We start from the raw sequence: 7,422 nt of genomic DNA on the forward strand, positions 1-7,422 counted from the left end.
GAATGGAATAAAAGCACTTTCTGGCTCACAGCAAAAGTCTTCCTACGAATCATCTTATCATGGAATGCCTTAGTCTTATCTTTGTAAATCTTGGCACTTTCGAAAGCATCATTCCTTATCTCCTCCAACTCTTGCAATTGTAATTTCTTATAAAGCCCAGCCTCATCTAGATCCATGTTAAACTGCTTCACAGCCCACCAAACTTTGTGCTCTAACTCCACAGGTAAATGGCAAGGTTTGCCATAGACAATTCGATATGGTGACATACTTATGGGAGTTTTATACGCAGTCCTATAAGCCCACAAAGCATCCTCCAAACACAAGGACCAATCTCTCCTGTTAGGATTCACAGTCTTCTCCAATATCCCCTTGATCTCACGATTTGAGACTTCAGCTTGCCCACTTGTTTGGGGATGATAAGGTGTAGAAACCTTATGTGTCACATCATATTTCTTCAAGAGAGCTTCAATCGTCCTATTGCAAAAGTGGGAGCCACCATCACTAATGAGAACTCTAGGCATTCCAAACCTGCTAAAGATGTTAGATTTTATAAAATCTGCAACAACCTTAGAGTCATTAGTTTGAGTGGCCTTGGCCTCCACCCATTTCGAAACATAGTCCACAGCAAGCAAGATATAGAGAAAGCCAAAAGATGAAGGAAAATGGCCCATGAAATCTATACCCCAGACATCAAATATTTCAACAGTTATGATATTAGATAAAGGCATTTGATCTCTAGAACTTAGATTTCTAGTTCTTTGGCATCTATCACAAGTTAAACAATAGGCATATGCATCCTTAAATAACGTTGGCCAATAGAACCCAGACTCTAGCACCTTAAACGCAGTCTTCTTAGACCCAAAGTGACCCCCACATGCTTTAGAATGGCAAAAAGAAAGAATGGCGTTATGCTCATGTTCAGGCACACATCTCCTAATCAGTTGATCAGAGCAATATTTCCACAGATAAGGTTCATCCCAAACATATTGCTTAACAATTTTCTTAAGCCTATCTCTATGAGCACGTGACATGGTATCAGGAATCTTTCTAGAAACAATGTAATTCACAATATCTGCATACCATGGTTCACTTACCTGGACTCCAAAGAGCTGTTCATCTGGAAACGTCTCCACCAGAGGGAGAGGGTCTTCTGCACGTACGAAACGACTCAAATGGTCAGCGACCACGTTTTCACTACCCTTCTTGTCCTTGATTTCCACATCGAATTCTTGCAAGAGTAGTATCCATCTAATAAGCCTTGGTTTCGCCTCCTTCTTGGTCATCAAATACTTTAAAGCTGCATGGTCAGTATAGATAATAACTTTGGTACCAAGTAAGTAAGAACGAAATTTCTCAAGTGCAAAGACAACTGCAAGGAACTCTTTCTCTGTAGTGGAATAGTTCAGTTGTGCATCATTAAGAGTCCTTGAGGCGTAGTAGATGGCATAAGGTCGTTTGTCCTTCCTTTGCCCCAAAACGGCTCCAACTGCATAGTCAGAGGCATCACACATCAACTCAAAGGGCAAGGACCAATATGGAGGTAACATGATTGGGGCAGACGTCAATAACTCCTTTAGCTTGTCAAAAGCTTCTTGACACTCCTTTTCAAAAGTAAACGTCACATCCTTTTAGAGAAATTGGCATAGAGGTCTCGAAATCTTTGAGAAATCCTTGATAAACCTCCTGTAAAACCCTGCATGGCCAAGAAAAATCGAATCTCTCTCACAGAAGTGGGAGAGGGTAAGTAACGCACAAGGTCTACTTTAGCCTTATCTACCTCTATTCCCCTAGAAGAGACAATATGCCCTAGAACTATACCTTGTCTAACCATAAAATGACATTTTTCCCAGTTCAACACAAGGTTAGTTTCCACGCAACGTTTCAAGATAATTTCCAGATTAGTAAGACAATCATCATAACTTTGTCGTAAAATAGAAAAATCATCCATGAATACCTCTATGATTTTCTCAATATAATCTGAAAAAATACTTACCATACACCTCTGAAAAGTACCTGGGGTGTTGCAAAGTCCAAAAGGCATGCGACGATAAGAAAACGTTCCAAAGGGGCAAGTGAGTGTCATCTTCTCTTGATCTTCATTGGCTATGGCAATCTGATTGTAGCCTGAGTAGCCATCCAAGAAGCAGTAGTAATCATGTCCAGCTAGTCGCTCAAGCATCTGATCAATGAATGGAAGAGGAAAGTGATCTTTCCTTGTTGTTGCGTTGAGCTTCCTGTAGTCAATGCAAACTCTGTGGCCAGTAACTGTCCTTTGGGGCACCAGTTTGTTCTCAGCATTCTTCACAACAGTCACCCCTGATTTCTTAGGTACGACTTGAACTGGGGACACCCATTTGGAATCTGAAATGGGGTAGATGACGCCACAATCTAGGAGTTTGATGACCTCCTTCTTCATAACTTCCATCATTGGAGGGTTGAGACGACATTGAGCCTCTCTAGTAGGTTTTGTCCCCTCCTTAAGAAGTATCCTATGGATGCAAGTTGTAGGGCTTATTCCCTTGATATCTGCCAATGTCCATCCTATGGCTGTCTTGTGTTGCTTTAGCATCTCCACCAATTTCTCCTCTTGTGAAGACGTCAGTGAGGAAGACACAATCACTAGTAAGGTCTCCTTGTCCCCTAAGTAGACGTACTTCAAGTGGTCTGGTAGAGGTTTAAGTTCAAGTTCTGGTGCCTGGACCACTGAAGGTAGAGTCTTGTTAGTAGATAATTGAATGGACAAGGGTAGAGTAGACTTACCTACGAAGGGTGATGCCTCAAGGAAGGACACATTTGCAATGATTTTGTCCTCACAAGTTTCCTTAAGCACATCCTCTTGGATTGTGACGCCATCTTTGGTGTAGCCCACTCCTTGCTCGAGTGTGGTGACCAAAGTATCCTCATTCATGATATCAAACATTTTCTGCGCAAGATTATCCAGAATATCAATAGAAAAACAATCATGAATATCAAGAGGGTACCTCATGGCTTCAAATATGTTGAAGCCAATAACATCACCATCGAATTCCATGGTGAGAGAGCCAGCATACACATCAATCTTTGTTCTAACCGTCCTCAAGAAAGGGCGGCCCAATAGTAATGGAGTTGAACTCACTGGAGAGTCCTCCATCTCCAACACATAGAAGTCAGCTGGAAAGAAAAGATGATTAACCTGCACAAGAACATCTTCCAACAAACCTCTAGGGTATGCATTGGACCGGTCAGCTAACTGAATGATAACATTATCAGATTTAAGTTCACCTAGACCTAGGGTTTCATAAATAGAATAGGGCATAACGTTCACAGATGCTCCTAAGTCTAACATGACATTCTTAAATCTAGAGTTACCAATGGTGCATGGAATGGTGAAACTTCCAGGATCCTTGCATTTGTGGGGTAGTTTCCTTTGAATTAAGGCAGATACGTTCTCACTTACCTTCACTACCTCCTTCTCACGATTAATCCTTCTTGTGGTACAAAGCTCTTTAAGAAACTTAGCATATCTAGGCACTTGCTTGATGGCCTCAAGGAGGGGTAGGTTCACTTGCACCTTCTTGAAAGTTTCCAAGATAGCTTGGTCACTCTCATCCTTCTTAGATTTAGCAAATCTGCGTGGGAAGGGCATACAAGAAGAAGAGGGGTTAGCAATAACCGAATTTGACAAATTAGAATCATTACCTTTATGTTTTGGATTTGCTTTTGGAGGTGAGGACGTCCTAGTTTCTTCTTTGGACGTTGCAGGGTCCTTCTCAAGGTTCAACTTGATGGTTTCTTGATCTTCCTCAACTTCAATAAGTACTTGAGCTTCCTTGGATTTCTTAGGGTGATCCACTAGCAATCTTTCACTCAGAGTAGTCACTACAGATGCATTCTCCACATTACCCTTTGGATTTCGTATGGTGTTACTAGGAAGCTCCCAGTCTCATGAATCTTGCTCATGAAGTCCACAACTTGGCCCATTTGCGTTTTAAGATCTGCAATATCCTTTGTATGGGTTTGTTGTCCTTGAACCAAGGCCTGAGTCGAATTGGTGAGGGCTTCAAACATCTTGTAATAGTTAAGATTTGAATTCGAACTCCCTAAGGCATGTTGGTTCTGCATATAAGGCCTTTGAAAGGGTGGTCCTTGAAAGGGTGGCCATTGAGGATGTTGAAAGTTACCTCCAAGGGGATTCTGAGTGTTCTCATTGTTTGTCCATTTGAAGTTGGGTGGTCCCTCCATCCAGGGTTGTAGGTATTCGAATAAGGATCATATCTTGGACGTGGGGGACCCCCATGGTTCCCTTGGTATCCTCCTATGGCGTTTAGGGATTCCCATCCTCCACCTTCTGTCAGTTGGGGACATTGACCAGTCACATGCCCTTGCATAGAGCACACCCCACAAGCTTTCATAAGTCCCTTTGCGCTTACAACTTGATCCATAAGAAGAGTGAGTTTGTTCAGTCTCTCCTCAATGGCAGAAGTAGTACCTATCTCATTCACCCTTCGACTTGTGAGACCTACACCCTCATACTGTTGGGCGTTCTTGGCTCGATTCTCAATCATGGCTCTCCCTTCAGCAAGTGACTTATCCACAAAAGCTCCTCCAGCTGCAGCATCTAACATGTCACGTTCCAGAGGTAGGAGACCTTCGTAGAAGAAAGTAAGCAAGGTTTCTTCCTTCATTTGATGTTGAGGACATTGGGCAATCAAGGACTGAAACCTCTCATAATAAGCGGAGTAAGATTCATCTTGCGCTTGTTTTATTCCACTTATCTTCTTTATGAGCGTAATGATTTTGGAAGCTGGGAAGTATTTTTCTAAGAAGGCCTTCATCATAGTGTCCCAAGATGTGATGCGCCCAGAAGGAATCTCATATAGCCAATCTTTGGCACGGTCAGCTAAGGAGAAGGGGAATGCCTTCATCTTAAGGATATTCTCATCTGCTCCTTGTGGTAGCATGTTGATACACACAGACTGGAATTCTCGGATATGCTTGTTAGCGTCTTCCATATTAAGGCCATGGAACATAGGGAGCCTATGAAGTAGTCCACTCTTTAGCTCAAAATCTGTAGTCTTCCCTGCAGCAGGGGCAGGGTACACAATACTTGTGGGAAGTCCTCCTTGAACCACAGATGAAGAGAGTTCTCTAATAGAAGCCATTTTTTCGTTCTCTTCTTTTTTAGGGGGTGGTGAACAAGGTGGTGTAGTCTGAGGTGAAGGTGAGTTAGATGAAAAAATAGGTGATGCGAACTCCTCAGAAGGAAAGAGCCTCTTCCCTTGCTCGTTAAATATGTATTCCTTAAATGTCAGAGGAGAGGGTTTCCTGTACTCAAGTTGTGGAGGATTCTTCAAACGAGCAAGTCTCTCTTCAATTGCTTGTTTAGTAGGGAGTTTAGAAGGCTCGGTCATTCATGGAATCCTGAATATCATTAAGAATTAAAGAAGTTAGTAAATTGTATAGTAAAGTAAATACAAATTAATGATTTATACAAAAACGTCACTATTCAAGATTTACTATTCACGATTTTTACAAGTATAAAGAGAAGTATAATATACAAAATTTTCACAAAAAAAAATGTCACAAATATGTCCAATTTTTAGTTAGGGTGTGACATAGTTAATAAAAGCTTGAATTCCATTATAAGCTCTTAACCAAAGTTTAGACGTGCGGCCCAAGGGCTTGATCCTTAATACTAGTCGCCCTCCTCAATCTTTTGGTAACTCTTTTCACATAGAGCCAGGTAGTAGAGGAACGATTTTGGCGGAGCTCAGCTTACTTGCTTAGCAGGGGACGAGACCCTTTGCTAGCACTTTTCATATCCAATCAACCTAGACACCCTATGCTACTAAGGTGCGCCACATGAAAGAGAAGGGTGTATGACTAATGTTAAAGACAAAGTCCTTCACCTATTCCGTTATGGTCAAAAACTTATAATAAAATTCACACTCTCATAAACCATTTTTCACTATTTACGAAAATCATGTACAACTATTTCTTTTCTTTTCTTTTATTTACAATTATTTCAACACTTAGGTACGGGAACAGGGTGTCTCAATGTGCAATGGGACTGAAACAGCTACCCTTTTCAAGACTATGTTTAATCCAATATACCTTAGTGTATCACAACATTTTCTTTTGTTATACATATCATTGATGTCGAATTAAATCCCAAGTGGTAAATCAAGTGGACGTGCGGCCCAAGTATAGTTGTCTAGACACAAAGTCCCTCCTACATCCTTTGGGCAACCTTACTGAAATGGCTAGGTAGGGGAGGGCGAACACAAGAGGTAGAATCTATTTTGGCATGAGCTACTCCCACAATGTGGTTTAGGCCTATTTGTAAGCACTTCTGGATCCAAAACCCGTTATGAACGTTGTCCCCTTCCTAGACACCATCCCACATAGGCCATACTTACTTAGATGAAAAAGGTCCTAAGTGTGAAGACAGTTCAATGAATGTTAATAAAAACCGCCCTCAACCTTAAGGGACCTGAACTAGGTACCAATAAGGGGTTTAGGTCAATATTAATAAACACGACTTCACCTATTCCTCTTTAATTTACAACTCACAATTAAAATTCGTGTTCAATAATATAAATAACAACCTAAGTAATTAATTAACTAAATTTTCGAGCACAATATAAACAAATATATGATATTTACAAAAACAACAATGTAACTAGCAATTATTCACACTTCAACAAGTGATTTTTCAATCCCCGGCAACGGCGCCAAAAATTGATACGCTCAAAGCAAGCATATAATTTAACCCTATAAATATCATTAGTATAAGCAAGTAGGGATCGTTCTATTCCGGGGATTGAGGGTACACCTGTCATTGTAAGACAATTAAACAATTAAAATAAAAACAAAGTATAATATTTACACATATATACATCATTTACGATATTAGGGGGTTTTTAGGTTTAGGTTTTTGAAAATTAAAAGAAAGAATAAAAACTAAGTATAAATAAAAACACAAATACAAGAATGAAACATAAGAAACAAAGATCAAAACTAAGTTTATAATTGAATTCGACTCAACCCTACATTGTTCTTCCAAGTCATGAGAAGGGGAGTTGATCATGTGAAACATTTGAAGCAAACGATTTCCCATATTTTACTTTTCAATGCTAATTAATCTAAATGAAAGCACAAAGACTAATCCTATCAAACATGCATTCAAGCTCTAGAAAGTTAGACAATCATAACATATTTAACGCATGAAACACATAGAAAGGCTATCAACTCAAGTGTACAACTTAGTATGAATAAGTTCATCTAATTGCAATCATTTTCAATTGAATTCGATTTTTGTCTAAAACCTTTACTACTTTCGATTCAAGTTCACAAAACAATAAGTTGAATCATGTTCTTAAATCTAGCACCACTCATACATAAACCCTAAAAGTTTCGAACCAATTAGAATCAACGTATAAG

Source organism: Rosa chinensis, chromosome 1, assembly GCF_002994745.2.
Source record: "Rosa chinensis cultivar Old Blush chromosome 1, RchiOBHm-V2, whole genome shotgun sequence".
NCBI lineage: Eukaryota > Viridiplantae > Streptophyta > Magnoliopsida > Rosales > Rosaceae > Rosa > Rosa chinensis.